Raw genomic sequence first — 16,056 nt, forward strand, 5'->3', positions numbered from 1 at the left:
TGTATTTTTATTGACACATCATCTTAGGTGACAATAAAAGAAACACATATCATTTGGTGTAAGTGTCCAATAACATGATGAATTCTTGCACCAAAATTAACATGTCCACCACAAATGTACAACACTAATGTATGCATCCAAAAATATACAAACTGTGCTTGTCACTATCACAAGTGAGAGTGAGTGCATGGAACACATATTAGCAGAAATAACATATTCAGCAAACAATTAGTAGCAATCCAAATACAAGTCCAAGACAAAGGTATTCTCAAATTAAAGTGTTTTTATATGAATGAAATAAATCTCTCATACATTTTTTAAAGTTTTTTTTTAGTGCAAAGTCCGAGTTGCATGCCCATAACTTTCCTCCTATTTGCACTGCCAAAATAAATTTACCCTAGAAGGGGCATCTATGGGGCAGAGGGCAGACACCTCAATGATGTTACTTGGGAGTCCTTGGGTTTGGGAGAGATTGGTTTCAGAGGGTTGGGTTTGGATTTGGGAGGGGTCATTCTGAACCTGGGAGGGGTGGGTCTGGTTTTGGAAGGGGTGCGCTATGATGTGAAAGAGGTGGGTTGAGGTATTGAAGCGGTTCCCAGACACTTGGATAGGGTGGTCTTCCATTTTGGACAGGTGGTCAGTAAAGAAGAAGGGGTCAGGGCCACAGCAGGCATCAGGTCCTCCTTAGGGAAAAAAGGTAGGGTGTTTGGGAGGGAGTTGGGGTTGGGAGGTAGAGAGAGTGGCAGTGTCTGTTGTGCATGCATCAGTTGATAGTGTGGGTGCCTGAAGGTCTGGTTTATGTGGTGTATGTTTTGATCTGTGTTTTTTACCGAGAGTGTGTTGTGTGGGTGAGTGTGGGTATTTGTGTACAGTATGTGTGTGTGTGTGTGTGGATGTGTCTGCTGTTGAGGTGCTGTGTGTGGTTGTGTTGCCTGTGAATGTGCTGCTGCATGTGTGTGTGGTGTCTGTGAGTGTGGTGGTGGAGGTGATTGTGTTGTAGTGGGTGTGGTGACTGTGGGTGTGCTGGTAGTGAATATAGATGTCTATGTTGTGGTGGGCGCGGAGTCTGAGGGTGTGCTTGTAGTGAGTGTGGATGTGTGTGCTAGGGTGGGTGTGGTGTCTGTGGATATACTTGTTGTTGTGGTGGTGATATGTGTGTTGTCTGCATGTGTGTGTCTGTGTTTCTTGCCAAAGTTGTGTTTATGTGAGGAGTGCTGCTTGTGTGTGTTCGACTGGGTGCTTGTAAAGTGGTGGGTGTGCTCTGGATAGGGCTGGTAAGAGGGATTTGTGATGGTGAGGGGTAGGAGTGGGGGCATGAGGTTGAGGTGGGTTTGAGGCTGCATTCAATGAGGAGGCCAGGCCCTGGAATGACCACTCTAGGCCAAACATGGCACCCTAGATGCCAGCCAGGTAAGCTAGCATCTGGATCATCTGACCACTAAGTTCCTGGATGGATTCAGTAATGTGGTCTGGCCTAAAGTGATAGTCGACAATAGATCAATAGCCTCCTCATTAAGTGCAGCCTGGGAGACAGGGGCGGGGGAGTTGCTTGCAGCAAAGGTGATGCTGCCCCTTTAGGGGAGCAGGTACGGCCAACTGGGGGGGAGCAAGAGGGAGGTTGGAGATAGAAAAGTGTGTGGTGGATAACTGTTAGAAATTGGGTCTTTGATTGACAGTAAGGTTACCCCCTGTTCAAGCAAGGACCCTCACTCTATTTAGGGTAAAAGAGAATCACCCTCAGCTAACCCCTGCTTACCCTCTTGGTAGCTAGGCAGATTAGTAGGCTTAACTTCAGAGTGCTAGGTGTAAAGTATTTGTACCAACACACACAGTAACTTAATGAAAACAAAACAAAATTACACAACACCAGTTTAGAAAAATAGGAAATATTTATCTAAACAAAACAAGACCAAAACGACAAAATTCCACCATACACAAGTCAAGTTATCAATAAAAATGCAAAAAGAGTCTTTAAGTAGTTTTAAACACACACTAGCGCTGCTAGAGTGAAAATGTACCTGGTGCGTGTCAAAAATAACCACGCACGGACGGGAGTGCGTCAAAAACAAATCCAGCTGCACGATGATCCGAAAATCCTGCAGCGCAGGTTGTGATCTCCCAGCCTCCGTCAGCGATGCTGTGCGTCGTTTTTCCTGCTATGTGTGTTGATTCTTCGATCGTGTTTTCTGTGAGCATCGTTTCTCAGCTGCGGAGCCAGCGCCGTGTCGTTTTTTCAGCCGCAGATCGGATTTGCGTCAATCTTTTCCCCACACGCCGCTCTGTGCATGGATTTTCTTGTCTTTAGGCTGCCAGCGTCTCCTTTCAGAGTCCCAGGAACTGGATGGGCACCACAGGGCATAGTAGGAGTCTCTCCAGAGACTCCAGGTGCTGGCAAAGAGAAGTCTTTGATGTTCCTGAGACTTCAAACAGCAGGAGGCAAGCTCTAGATCAAGCCCTTGGAGATTTCTTCTCAAGATGGAAGGCACACAAAGTCCAATCTTTGCCCTCTTACTCTGGCAGAAGCAGCAACTGCAGGATAGCTCCACAAAGCACAGTCACAGGCAGGGCAGCCCTTCTTTCTCAGCTATTCAGATCTTCTCCAGGCAGAGGTTCCTCTTGGTTCCAGAAGTGTTTCTAAAGTCTGTGGTTTTGGGTGCCCTTCTTATACCCAATGTCTCCTTTGAAGTAGGCCTACTTCAAAGTAAAGTCTCTTTTGAATGTGAAATCCTGCCTTGCCCAGGCCAGGCCCCAGACACTCACCAGGGGGTTGGAGACTGCACTGTGTGAGGGCAGGCACAGCCCTTTCAGGTGTAAGTGACCACTCCTCCCCTCCCTCCTAGCACAGATGGCTCATCAGGATATGCAGGCTACACCCCAGCTCCCTTTGTGTCACTGTCTAGTGTGAGGTGCTAACAACCCGACTGTCAAACTGACCCAGACAGGGAATCCACAAAGTGACAGAGTCACAGAAATGGTATGGGGAAGAAAATGTACACTTTCTAAAAGTGACATTTTCAAACACACAATCTTAAAATCAACTTTACTAAAAGATGTATTTTTAAATTGTGAGCTCAGAGACCCCAAACTCCACATGTCCATCCGCTCCCAAAGGGAATCGACACTTTAATCAGATTTAAAGGTAGCCCCCATGTTAACCTATGAGAGGGACAGGCCTTGGAACACTGAAAAACAAATTTAGCAATATTTCACTGCCAGGACATATAAAACACATTACTATATGTCCTACCTTAACCATACACTGAACCCTGCCCTTGGCGCTACCTAGGGCCTACCTTAGGGGTGTCTTACATGTAAGAAAAGGGAAGGTTTAGGCCTGGCAAGTGGGTACACTTGCCAAGTCGAATTTACAGTTAAAACTGCACACACAGACACTGCAGTGGAAGGTCTGAGGCATGATTACATAGCTACTTATGAGGGTGGCACAACCAGTGCTGCAGGCCCACTAGTAATATTTGATTTACAGGCCCTGGGCACCTAAAGTGCACTGTACTAGGGACTAACTAATAAATCAAATATGCCAATCATGGATAAGCCAGTTACATACACATTTTGTAAAGGAGCACTTGCACTTTAGCACTGGTTAGCAGTGGTAAAGTGCCCAGAGTAACAAAAACAGTAAAATCGGAGTCCAGCACACATCAACAACCTGGGGAACAGAGGCAAAAAGTTAAGGGAGACCACGCCAAGGATGAAAAGTCTATCACGTGTCCCCCCCAGCTGAAAGTGAGGAGCAACTACCCAACCTCATGGGAGTTCTCATCACTAAGGCGAAAGAACCTGTACAGACCATCAGCATTGGCGTGCTCTGTACCAGGACGGTGTTCCACCGTAAAGTCCATCCCCTGTAGGGAAATGGACCTCCTCAACAGTTTTGGATTCTCACCCCTCATCTGCATTAATCATCTGAGGGGCCTGTGGTCGGTCTGAACTCGGAAGTGAGTCCCAAACAAGTAGGGTCTTAGCTTCTTCAGTGCCCCTACCACAGCAAACGCTTCACGTTCTATGGCACTCCACCTACGTTCCCTGGGTAGTAACCTCCTGCTAATGAAGGCTACAGGTTGATCTAGGCCCTCTTCATTAAGCTGTGAGAGTACTGCTCTAATACCATGCTCTGAGGCGTCTGTTTGCACAACAAACTCCTTGGAGTAGTCAGGTGCCTTCAGCACAGGTGCTGTGCACATGGCAGTCTTCAGGGCATCAAAAGCGTTCTGGCAAGCCTCTGTCCAGATCACTTTCCTGGGATGCTTCTTAGAAGTCAACTCAGTTAAGGGGGTAATAATGGTACCATATCCCTTATCAAACCTCCTGTAATATCCTGTGAGACCTAAAAAGGCTCTCACTTCAGTCTGGGTCTTGGGAGGCTCCCAAGCCAGAATTGTGTCAATCTTAGGCTGTAGGGGTACCACTTGGCCACTCCCCACCTGGTGTCCTAAGTACACCACCGAACCCTGCCCTATTTGGCACTTGCTCGCCTTAATAGTGAGGCCTGCCTTCTGCAGGGCCTCTAACACCCTCCAGAGATGTTGCAGGTGTTCCTCCCATGTGGAACTAAACACAGCAATGTCATCCAGGTAGGCGGCACTGAACTCATCCAGTCCTGCCAACACCTCGTTGACCAACCTCTGAAAGGTGGCAAGGGCATTCTTCATCCCAAATGGCATCACTTTAAATTGAAAGTGTCCATCTGGTGTAGAGCATTCTTACCTCTCCTTAGCCCCCTCAGTTAAGGCAATCTGTCAGTACCCAGATGTTAAATCAAATGTACTGAGGTACTTGGCAACTCCCAACCGGTCAATGAGCTCATCAGCGCGGGGGATGGGGTGTGCGTCAGTCTTGCTGACCGCATTGAGTCCCCGGTAGACCTCACAGAACCTGAGTTCTGGGGTGGCACCAGGTGCAGCAGCCTTTGAGGCCAATACCACTGGGCTGGCCCAAGGACTGCTGGAGTGCTCAATAACCCCTAGGGTAAGCATTTTGGATACCTAATCCTTAATGCATGCCCTGACCCTGTCAGTCACCCTGTAAACCTTCTGTTTAATAGGTGTACTGTCCCCAGTGTCCACATCATGTGTGCACAAGTGTGTGACTCCTGGGATCAGGGAAAACAGTGAGGAAAACTGTCCCGACACGTGGTGACAGTCATCTTGCTGCTCCTCAGTCAGGGAGGGGGAGAGGATCACTCCCTCCACTGACCCATCTTTTTCTCCTGCAGACAGGAGGTCAGGAAGAGGCTCACTCTCCTCCTCTACCCCATCATCTGTCACAAGGAGCATGGACAGTTTAGTCCGCTTAAAGTGAGGTTTGAGGCGGTTGACGTGCAGGACCCTTAAAGGGTTCCTTGGAGACCGCAAGTCCACCTGGTAGGTGACTTCACTGTTGTGCTCCACCACCTCAAATGGCCCAGTCCACTTATCCTGGAGCGCCCTAGGCTCTACTGGTGCCATCACCAACACTTTTTGACCAGGTTGAAACTCGACCAGAGTGGCATTCTGGTCATACCAGCGTTTCATGTCCTCCTAGCTTGCTTCCAGGTTCTCCTGAGCGAGACTCCTAAAGCGGGCAGTCTGGTTTCTCAAAGCCAGCATGTAACTGAATACATCCTGGGGGGGTTTACTAGGAGCTTTCTCCAAAACTTCTTTAACCAGACTCAAAGGTCCCCTCACAGGGTGGCCATAAATCAGCTCAAAGGGACTAAACCCAAGTCCCTTTTGAGGCACCTCCCTGTAGGCGAACAGAAGGCATGGCAAGAGGACGTCCCACTTCCGCCTCAAGGGCTCTGAAAGGCCCATGATCATGCCCTTTAAGGTGCGATTGAATCTCTCAACCCGACCATTACTTTGGGGGTGGTAAGGGATGGTGAACTTGTAGGTTACCCCACACTCCTTCCACAGAGACTTCATATACATGGATATGAAGTTGGTACCCCTATCAGATACCACTTCCTTGGGGAACACAATGCGGGTAAAAACCCCCATCAAAGCACGACCCACCACAGGGGAAGTAATTGATCTCAAAGGAATGGCTTCTGGGTACCGGGTGGCATGGTCCACCAAGACCGGGATAAACCTGTTGCCCAGGGCTGTCTTGGGATCCAGAAGCCCCACAATGTCAATGCCTACCTTCTCAAAGGGAGTACTGACAACAGGCAAAGGTTGGAGGTGAGCCTTACATTTCCTCCCACTCTTGTCCCTTGCCTGACAAGTCTGACAAGACCTGCAATGTGCATCTGAGTGCTTGCACATTAGGGGCCAGTAAAAGTGGGTGACAAGCCTCTCAAAGGTCTTGTCCTGCCCCAAATGTCCAGCCAAAGGCACGTCATGAGCCAACCCCAGTCGGAAGGCCCTGAAGCACTGGGGTGCCACCAGCACATGGGCTGACCCTGGTACCTTAGGCTCGCTATACAGGAGGTCATCCTCTCAATAAATCAGGTGTGATCCTGGCTCCTTGCCAGCCGCCTGGTCTGCAGCCTGCTACCACAAACCCTCTAAAGTAGGGCATGACTTCTGTGCTGCACAGAATGCTTCCCTGGTGAGCCCCCCTTCCTGCTGCCACTGCGACAGCTCAGGGACCTCCCCCAGTTCAGCCACCTGTTCCCCTGTAGGCTCTGGGGTGTCACCCTCAGGCTCCGCCTCCTCCCGGACCGTGGGAACTTCTGGGGCCGGTTTCCCGCGCCCCCTGCCCTTCCTCTTCTTGGCGGTCCCCTGGGCCACTGTTTCAGGCTCCAGGGGCTCTTGATTACCCTGACAGGCTGTCATTGACCGGGTGGATACGCATACCCACCCAGGCAGACCCAACATCTCCAAGTGAGATCTGTGTTCCACCTCCTTCTAAGGGGAATCCTCCTGGTCATTGCCTAGCAAACAATCAACAGGCATGGTTGGACTCACAGATACCTTCAAGGAACCTGAGACCCCCCCCCATTCAAAGGGAACCTGCGCCACTCTGCACAGGCGCTCTGAGCTGTCCACTGCAACTACTTGGTGAAGTACCCGGGGATCAATCTGCTCTTCAGACACCAGCTGACTCCTCACTGTAGTCACACTGGCTCCTGTGTCTCTCACAGCCTCTACCCTCTGTCCATTAATGGTCACCCACTGCCTGTACTTCTTAGTGTTTTCAGGCACTAGGGTTCTCTGGACCATCTCACTGTCCCCTAGTGAGACAAGGGTCATCTCAGCTGGTTCCCACCCACCTGAAAGCAACTCCTCCCCAAGCGCTACACTGGCCAAACCTTGGGACGGTGCACCAGTGGGTGCCGGTGTACTTTTGGGGCATTTGGGGTCCCCCTCACATGACCCACTTGGTCACATGCATAGCACTTACGTGGGGGACCACCTGCCACTGGCTTCCCTTTGGAAAACCATGGCTTCTTTTCACTGGGGGTTGGGAATCCTTACCCTGGGAATCAGTTTGGGGCCCTTTAGAGAACTCCCCCTGTTTACCCTTACCCCCCTTTCTTCTGAGAGGGACCCTGCCCACCCCTGGCGTGGTCTCCCCCATACCTCTTTTGGACCCTGGTGCTCTCCCAGCGGTCCGCTTCCTGCGCAAGCTTCCTGGGGTCAGTCAGCTTGCTGTCAATCAGGTGCTGATGCAGTTCTTGAAAACATAAACTGTACAAGTGCTCCCAAGCAATCAGATTGTAAAGTTCCTCATACGTAGTTACCTTACTGCCCTTCACCCAACCATCCAGTGACCCGCAATAAGAATCAACACATTCCAACCATGTTTGGGATTCCTTCTTCTTGGAGGATCTAAACTTATCCTTGTACTGCTCAGGGGTAAGACCATACCTTGTAAGCAAGGCATCCTTCATGTTAGAGTAGGTGAGATTCTGAGCATCCCCTAAGGCTGTCAGTGTATCCCTCCCCTCTGCCTCAAAATGCTTCCACAGAGCCGCCCCCCAATGAGCTTCAGGGACCAGATTCATGTGGAGAGCAGACTCATAACCCTTGAACCACAAGTATATGTCATCCTCCCTCTTGTAATCTTTCACAAGGTCTTTAGGAATGTGCACCCTCCTCTCAGGGCTGCACTGTAGGGTTGCTGCCACCATCTCTACTGGACTGACTTCTATGATCCATCTCTTTCAAGCTAAGCTCATGAGCCATCTGTATCTTCCTCTCCTCAACAGCTAGCCTTCTCTGCTCCAATTGATACTCCCTTTATGCCTGTCTGTCCTGCAACTCTTCAGGTGTCAGACCCTTGGATGAGACACTGCTACCTGCCCTGGAGACCTTCTCCCTGGACAAAACAGGCCCACCCACAATACCATTGTGTACTGAACACTCTTCTTCCTCCTCCTCATCTCCCTCATCCTCTGTGTGCCCTTCAGTGCTCTTGGCTGTCACCCAGGCCCTCAGTGCCTTTTGCAGCGCCTCCTTCCTGGATGAGCTCTTAATGGGACAGTCAAAACTTTTACAGAACTGCTTCAACTGAGCCTTGGTATAACCCTCCAATTTCTCAAGGTCAAAGTCAGCTCCAACTGATGCATCTCCAGCTTGGGACATGATGAAGATTCAAAAACAAGTGTAAAGTTCCAAAGGCAGAAAAACAAGTTCCCAAAATCAAGGAATCAGCGATAAAAAAAAATGGAGTAGAATAAAAACAGTTCCAAGAGAAAAATCGAAAGATCACCAAACAAGTAGTATGTGGTCACGTAGTGGTCTGCACTCAAAATAGTAGTGTACACTTAATCACTGTATGTCTAGTACAAATACAAGTCCAAATCCCAACCGCTGATCACCAATGTTAGAAATGGGGTCTTTCGTTGACAATCAGGTTACCCCCTGTTCAAGCAAGGACCCTCACTCTAGTCAGGGTAAAAGAGAATCACCCTCAGCTAACCCCTGCTTACCCTCTTGGTAGCTTGGCAGAGCAGTAGGCTTAACTTCAGAGTGCTAGGTGTAAAGTATTTGTACCAACACACACAGTAACTTAATGAAAACAAAACAAAATTACACAACACCAGTTTAGAAAAATAGGATATATTTATCTAAACAAAACAAGACCAAAAGGACAAAAATCCACCATACACAAGTCAAGTTATCAATCAAAATGCAAAAAGAGTCTTTAAGTAGTTTTAAACACACACTAGTGCTGCTAGAGTGAAAATTTACCTGGTGTGCGTCAAAAATAACCCTGCACGGGCGGGTGTGCGTCAAAAATAACTCCGCACAGCGGTACGATTCTTCAGTCGCGTTTCCTCGTTTCTCAGCTGCGGAGTCGGCAGCGCGTCGTTTTTTCAGCCGCAGATCGGATTTGCGTCAATCTTTTCCCCGCACAGCTCTCTGTGCATGGATTTTCTTGTCTTTAGGCTGCCAGCTTCTCCTTTCAGGCTCCCAGGAACTGGATGGGTACCACAGGGCAGAGTAGGAGTCTCTCCAGAGACTCCAGGTGCTGGCAGAGAGAAGTCTTTGCTGTCCCTGAGACTTAAAACAACAGGAGACAAGCTCTAGATCAAGCCCTTGGAGATTTCTTCTCAAGATGGAAGGCACACAAAGTCCAGTCTTTGCCCTCTTACTCTGGCAGAAGCAGCAACTGCAGGATAGCTCCACAAAGCACTGTCACAGGCAGGGCAGCTCTTCTTCCTCAGCTATTCAGCTCTTCTCCAGGCAGAGGTTCCTCTTGGTTCCAGAAGTGTTTCTAAAGTCTGTGGTTTTGGGTGCCCTTCTTATACCCAATTTCTCCTTTGAAGTAGGCCTACTTCAAAGTAAAGTCTCTTTTGAATGTGAAATCCTGCCTTGCCCAGGCCAGAGCCCAGACACTCACCAGGGGGTGGGAGACTGCATTGTGTGAGGTTAGGCACAGCCCTTTCAGGTGTAAGTGACCACTCCTCCCCTCCCTCCTAGCACAGATGGCTCATCAGGATATGCAGGCTACACCCCAGCTCCCTTTGTGTCACTGTCTACTGTGAGGTACAACCAGCCCAACTGTCAAACTGACCCAGACAGGGAATCCACAAACAGGCAGAGTCACAGAAATGGTATAGGCAAGAAAATGTACACTTTCTAAAAGTGAAATTTTCAAACACACAATCTTAAAATCAATTTTACTAAAAGATGTATTTTTAAATTGTGAGCTCAGAGACCCCAAACTCCACATGTCCATCCGCTCCCAAAGATAATCTACACTTTAATCAGATTTAAAGGTAGCCCCCATGTTAACCTATGAGAGGGACAGGCCTTGCAACAGTGAAAAACAAATGTAGCAATATTTCACTGTCAGGACATATAAAACACATTACTATATGTCCTACCTTAACCATACACTGCACCCTGCCCTTGGGGCTACCTAGGGCCTACCTTAGGGATGTCTTACATGTAAGAAAAGGGAAGGTTTAGGCCTGGCAAGTGGGTACACTTGCCAAGTCGAATTTACAGTTAAAACTGCACACACAGTGGCAGGTCTGAGACATGATTACAGAGCTACTTATGTGGGTGGCACAACCAGTGCTTCAGGCCCACTAGTAGTATTTGATGTACACGTCTTGGGCACCTCTAGTGCACTGTACTAGGGACTTACTAATAAATCAAATATGCCAATCATGGATAAGCCAATTACATACACATTTTTGTAAAGGAGCACTTGCACTTTAGCACTGGTAAGCAGCGGTAAAGTGCCCAGAGCAACAAAAACAGTAAAATCAGAATCCATCACACAACAACATGGGGAACAGAGGCAAAACTTTAAGGGAGACTACGCCAAGGATGAAAAGTCTAACAATAACAATATAGGTGGAATAGTTGCAGTAGGGTAAAACACCACTAGGGACTAGTGATCTGTGGAGATCTCTGAAGATGATGTAGAGTTGCTTATGGCCTCCGCACCAGTCCTCTCACCCTCTGTGGCACTTCGTCCCTTGGTGTTGGGGGTGTTTGCACCAGGACCAAAATGCCCAGCTTCTTCTCTGCTGATGTGGCCACTGTCACCTTCGCCTTGCCCAGATGATGCTGTAAAGACAGATACAACAGTTTGAGGGTAGCTGGGTAAATACATTTAAATATGAACTTTCCTCACAAAACATTTGCCAAATCCACATATTTAGGCAGCTTCAAGGCACTCAAATGTGGCTTCTTAATCATCAGTATATCATGCCTGTAGAACTCCATAAACCATGTGCTCACAGCCTAGAAATCCCCCATGATAGCTCCCATGTCATGTACACCTTTTGTCCCTTATCCACTTTTATTTCTCTGCATGACAAATGGCTTTAACAGCATCAGTAAATACACAGGCTTGGGTACATTCCTAAACCACTTTAGTACAGAACAAACACATTTCCAAATAATCACTCATCAAAATAGGATTCCTAAATCACTTCAGCACAGAGCAAACTCATTTCCACATATTCACTCATCAAGATACTCCAAGATGGGATCTTTGTGATTAGAACCTTTCAGATGATAAACAACATTGCTGTAAGTAAAACGGGTTAAATACCAAGACTAGCTACATACAATAACTCACCTCTTTAATGCTGCTGTTGGGCCCTCAACTGCCCATCAAGCTCCGGGTACGCCACTACAAGCATGTAGGCCATTAAGGGATTCAAGGTACTGCAAATGCGTTTGCATCATTGGTAAGCCTAGCCTAGCAGGACTTCTGCTAACTTTCTGGTCCAGCGTCAAAGGTCCTGCCACCTCTTCCTGGCTGCGCTGCTTAAAGACCCCCAGGGTCCCCCCCTTCTTCACAATGGCCTTCCACAAATCCCACTCCCAATGGGCATAGACCTGCATTGATGAGAACCAAATGCAACAAAATATGTTTTGAGTGATTATGTTTGTCTGTAGTGCAGTGACACAATTTTGTTGCATCTCTTATATGCATTACCAGAACAGCCAGTACAGATTATTCACAAACTTTTCAAAGTTACTAAGAATCACTAATTTGCAGTGATCTGTGGAGTAGCAGCAACACTTTCTTTCTCCTCATATTACTAATCCAAGACACAAACATCATGTCAAATCAGCACATTTTTTGCACATAACCACATGTGCAGCTACATTTTCTACATGCCTAACCTTCTAAGAGTCAGATTTTATGGTTTCACCACATACAGAGACTAACGGCAATATGGAAGGGCTGCCATGTGTCAGTGACAGTATGATTTTGGGTGATGTATTGAACAAGTTTATGTTATGATGGAGGATAATTGTATAGCTGATTGAGAGCCTGGATCATTTAGAATGGCAGCAAAGGAAATACCTTTCTCCATGTGTGGCACCAATACATGTTTAAAACATGAAGATACTCCTATTCCAAAATATGGGCTGTACGATCATGTGACAGAACAGCGTCAGACAACTCCTAACTTTAAAGATTCTACTTGGACTTTAGATTACTCCCATTTCAACCTGAGCTACATGTTTCCACTTAAACTACTAGCCACTAGACCTAAAGGGCCTGAATTTTGTCTCATTAAAAGCCATTGGCTTTTATGCGTAGCTGTCACACACGTTAACCTATGGCAAGGTCCATCGTGGAGTGTTCCACTTACTGCATGGGCAACTTTTGCTGACAGCCGTTGGCTAGCCAATGTCCTGACTGGAAGGTCAGACACCAGCCATTTTAGTAAGGTTAGCTGTGCTTTTTTAAATTGTTTGTGATTCACCCGCACTCAAAATGGTGGCTACTATGTATACATATCTCAGATGAGTACAACACTGTTTTTGGCAAGATACAACACATAAAAAAGTGAACCGTTACTGTGTGTGACATCGCTAGTGCTGCAGTGTATGTAATACTTCCATTGACAGTAATTTTACAATTAAAAGTTTAAAAAAATGCAAATAATACATTTCAAATTTATTATTCACACATTATTTGTAAAAAAATGTCAGACATACAAAAATATCAATTTGCAGTAGCAAAGATGTTTTAAAATCAAGGTAACATATGAGACACAATAAGATCACTAATCTAATCTAGGGATAAGATGTGTGTTGATTGTGAACGTGTTGTGTAGCAATTTTTATTGATAGTTTGTTTTCCTTACATGCAGACATTTGAACTCAGGGATGGGTTGAAGAAGGCGTCCTCAAGTCTTCAGATAGTTTCCAGTCCTTGTCACCGTGGCAGAAAGGGACATAAACAAAAAGTTCAGATTAAATAGGCAACAATACTGAATTTGTGTCAGCAGCTGGAGCTGTTGTAGAGCCATTTTAGCAGTGTCTCAGGGCATGCTGTTTTAACAAGGCCTGCTGCTTGTGCCGTTTAGCCTAGTAACATTTTTTTCTACTCCATTTTATTGTTTTTTAATCGGCCACATTCATGGTGGTGTTTTATTTTCTTTATCTAGTTGTCCTTTTACCTAGGAAAGCATTGCATTTCTTAACATAACATTCTTTCACACTGTGCTTTCCTCAAGGCTGGATCGAGATAGGATTATCATCAGAAGTAGTACACTGTGGGGGTAATTACAACATTGGCGGTAAAAGCCGCTTACCGCCGTGCAGAAGACCGCCAGCACATGGCTGCGGCCGCGGAAATTCGCCACAGCTATTATGACCCACAGCTCGGAATCCGCCAAAATTCAGACACCCCACAAGTCTGCCACACCAAAGGTCAGTGATAAACTGGCAAAAATAAATCCTCCACCGTCACGCCAACAATAAAACGCCAACACTATCATGACACATGAATCCACGCGTCGGTCTTTCAACCGCGGTATTACATTGGCAGTACACACCGCCGCGCTCAAATTAAACACACTCTAACAAAACACATTGGACAATTCCAAATACACACACCTGATACACATACACACACCACTCCCACACACCCATTACAATATAAAACACACACCCACATCACCCACAAACCCCTACGACCAAAATTACCTAGAGAAGGCCAGGGAGAGACACCACAAACAACTACCAAGCATCCACAGGCACACAATACCATTACCCACAGAGCTTCCACTCACCTCACACAACACACCACTGCATATTACCCCACTTATCTCCACACACAGCACCCCACACATCACCCACACCACCCCATGGCACGGCAAAGACACCCCAGGTTCTCTGAGGAGGAGCTCAGGGTCATGGTGGAGAAAATCATCCGGGTAGAGCCACAGCTATTCGGATCACAGGTGCAACACACCTCCATAGCTAGGAAGATGGAGCTATGGCGAAGAATAGTGGACAGGGTCAACGCAGTGGGACAGCACCCAAGAAATAGGAATGACATCAGGAGGAGGTGGAATGACCTACGGGGGAAGGTGCTTCCGTGGTCTCAAGACACCACCTTGCGGTTCGGCGGACAGGGGGCGGACCCCCACCGCCTCCCCCACAACTAACAACATGGGAGGAGCAGGTCTTGCCGATTCTGCATCCTGAGGGCCTCGCAGGAGTAGATGAGGAATGGACTCTGGTAAGTCAAATCTTAACTATTACATCCCCCACCCTACTTGCATGCCATCACATACCCCCACCCTCACCCCCATCACTCCAACTTCTCACAAATGTCCCAACATCACAAACCACACATCCCAACACTAAGCCCTGCATGCAACAACAAAGCATGGACACCCATCACCAAAGCATGGCGACTGCACATACCCATACACCCCCCTAAACCACCATCACACAAGGTCCCACACAGGAATGCAACCACTGGGGTACAAGGTCACCCACCTATTGCACACCATAGCACACACAGATGTAATAAACATCCTTTTATACCCCTGCAGGACCCCTACCCAACGTCACTGGACCGGAGGGTCCACACATGTCCACACCACCAACAGAAGAGGCCCACAGTGATGACAGCAGCTCTGTCCAACTGGATCTAGATGACCAGCCCGGCCCATCGGGGACCTCGGGACAGTCGGTTCCCCTCACACAGTCACAGGCCACCACAGAGCTTCACCCCTCTGGAAACACCAGCACAGCACCCACCCAGCGGCCCCATACCTCTGTCCCCAGGACACGTCAAGCAGCAGTGTGTCCGCCACTACAGGGAACCCAAGCTAACCCACCACCCCAACCGCAGCAGGGACCAGGGGGCAGTGGTAGTGGGCACACGGTCCAGGGGATGGAGGCCCAGGAACACAGGGGAACTAGGAGGGCTGCTGTGCGACAGGGGGAGGACAGGCCAAGGGAACCCACTCTCCACGAGGCCCTCTCCAACATCATGGGAGCCTACCACCACTTGCAGGAGACAATGGCAATGGTACTGGCCAAGTTTCAGAAGACCCAGCGCCTGCAGGAGGAACAGTATTTGGGCTGCAGGGAGGAACTCAGATCCATCAATTCCACCCTGGGCACCATCGTAGGGGTGCTGAAGGAAGTACTCAACACCAGGAGGGACACTGTGGTACAACAAGGGGCCCCTAACACTAGCCTGGACGATGAACTGCCCACCACCTCCGCCGGCGCTAGTGGACAGGACACCCCGCCGCAGGACCACCACACCAGAACCCCACCCCCTGCAGAGGGAGAACCACCCTGCAAACGGCCCCTGAGATCCAGGACAAAGACAGAGAATGATGCCAAGACCCCCGCCAAGAAAGGAGACCACCCTGAATGTCATCTTTCTGTCCCACTTTGTGACCCTGTCCATCCTCAAACTGCCCCAGCTCCACTTCCTATGCCCATTTGGGCAATGCATCTGTGAGACTAATAGACTGGACTCTGCCATGGACATTTCTCTACCATCACCCCTCACCATTTGACAACCCCCTCCAATACTGAGCACTTAAATAAACACCCTTGAAGCACAAAACTATCTGGAGTCAGTCTGTGATTTTGAAATAGTGTATTGGCAATTACAGTGTCAAAATGCTCTTTCAAATGTAATGTCCACATACCTATGTCACACAGCTCTAGCCCATGAGGAAACAAAGCAGATGTCAAACAGTGGGATCCACATCTGTGAAATCGTAAGGGAAAGTGACAACTTAGTGTCCATACACTGGGTGAAAACGACAGACAGTAGAGAGGTAGTAGTGTTAAGGTACATGTAGTAGGCAGGTTTGTATTCTTACCTGTGTCTCACTGGAAACATTGCAGGATCACCGAGTTCCTGTTA

The sequence above is a fragment of the Pleurodeles waltl genome, chromosome 4_1, assembly GCF_031143425.1.
Source record: "Pleurodeles waltl isolate 20211129_DDA chromosome 4_1, aPleWal1.hap1.20221129, whole genome shotgun sequence".
NCBI classification, from domain to species: Eukaryota; Metazoa; Chordata; class Amphibia; order Caudata; family Salamandridae; genus Pleurodeles; species Pleurodeles waltl.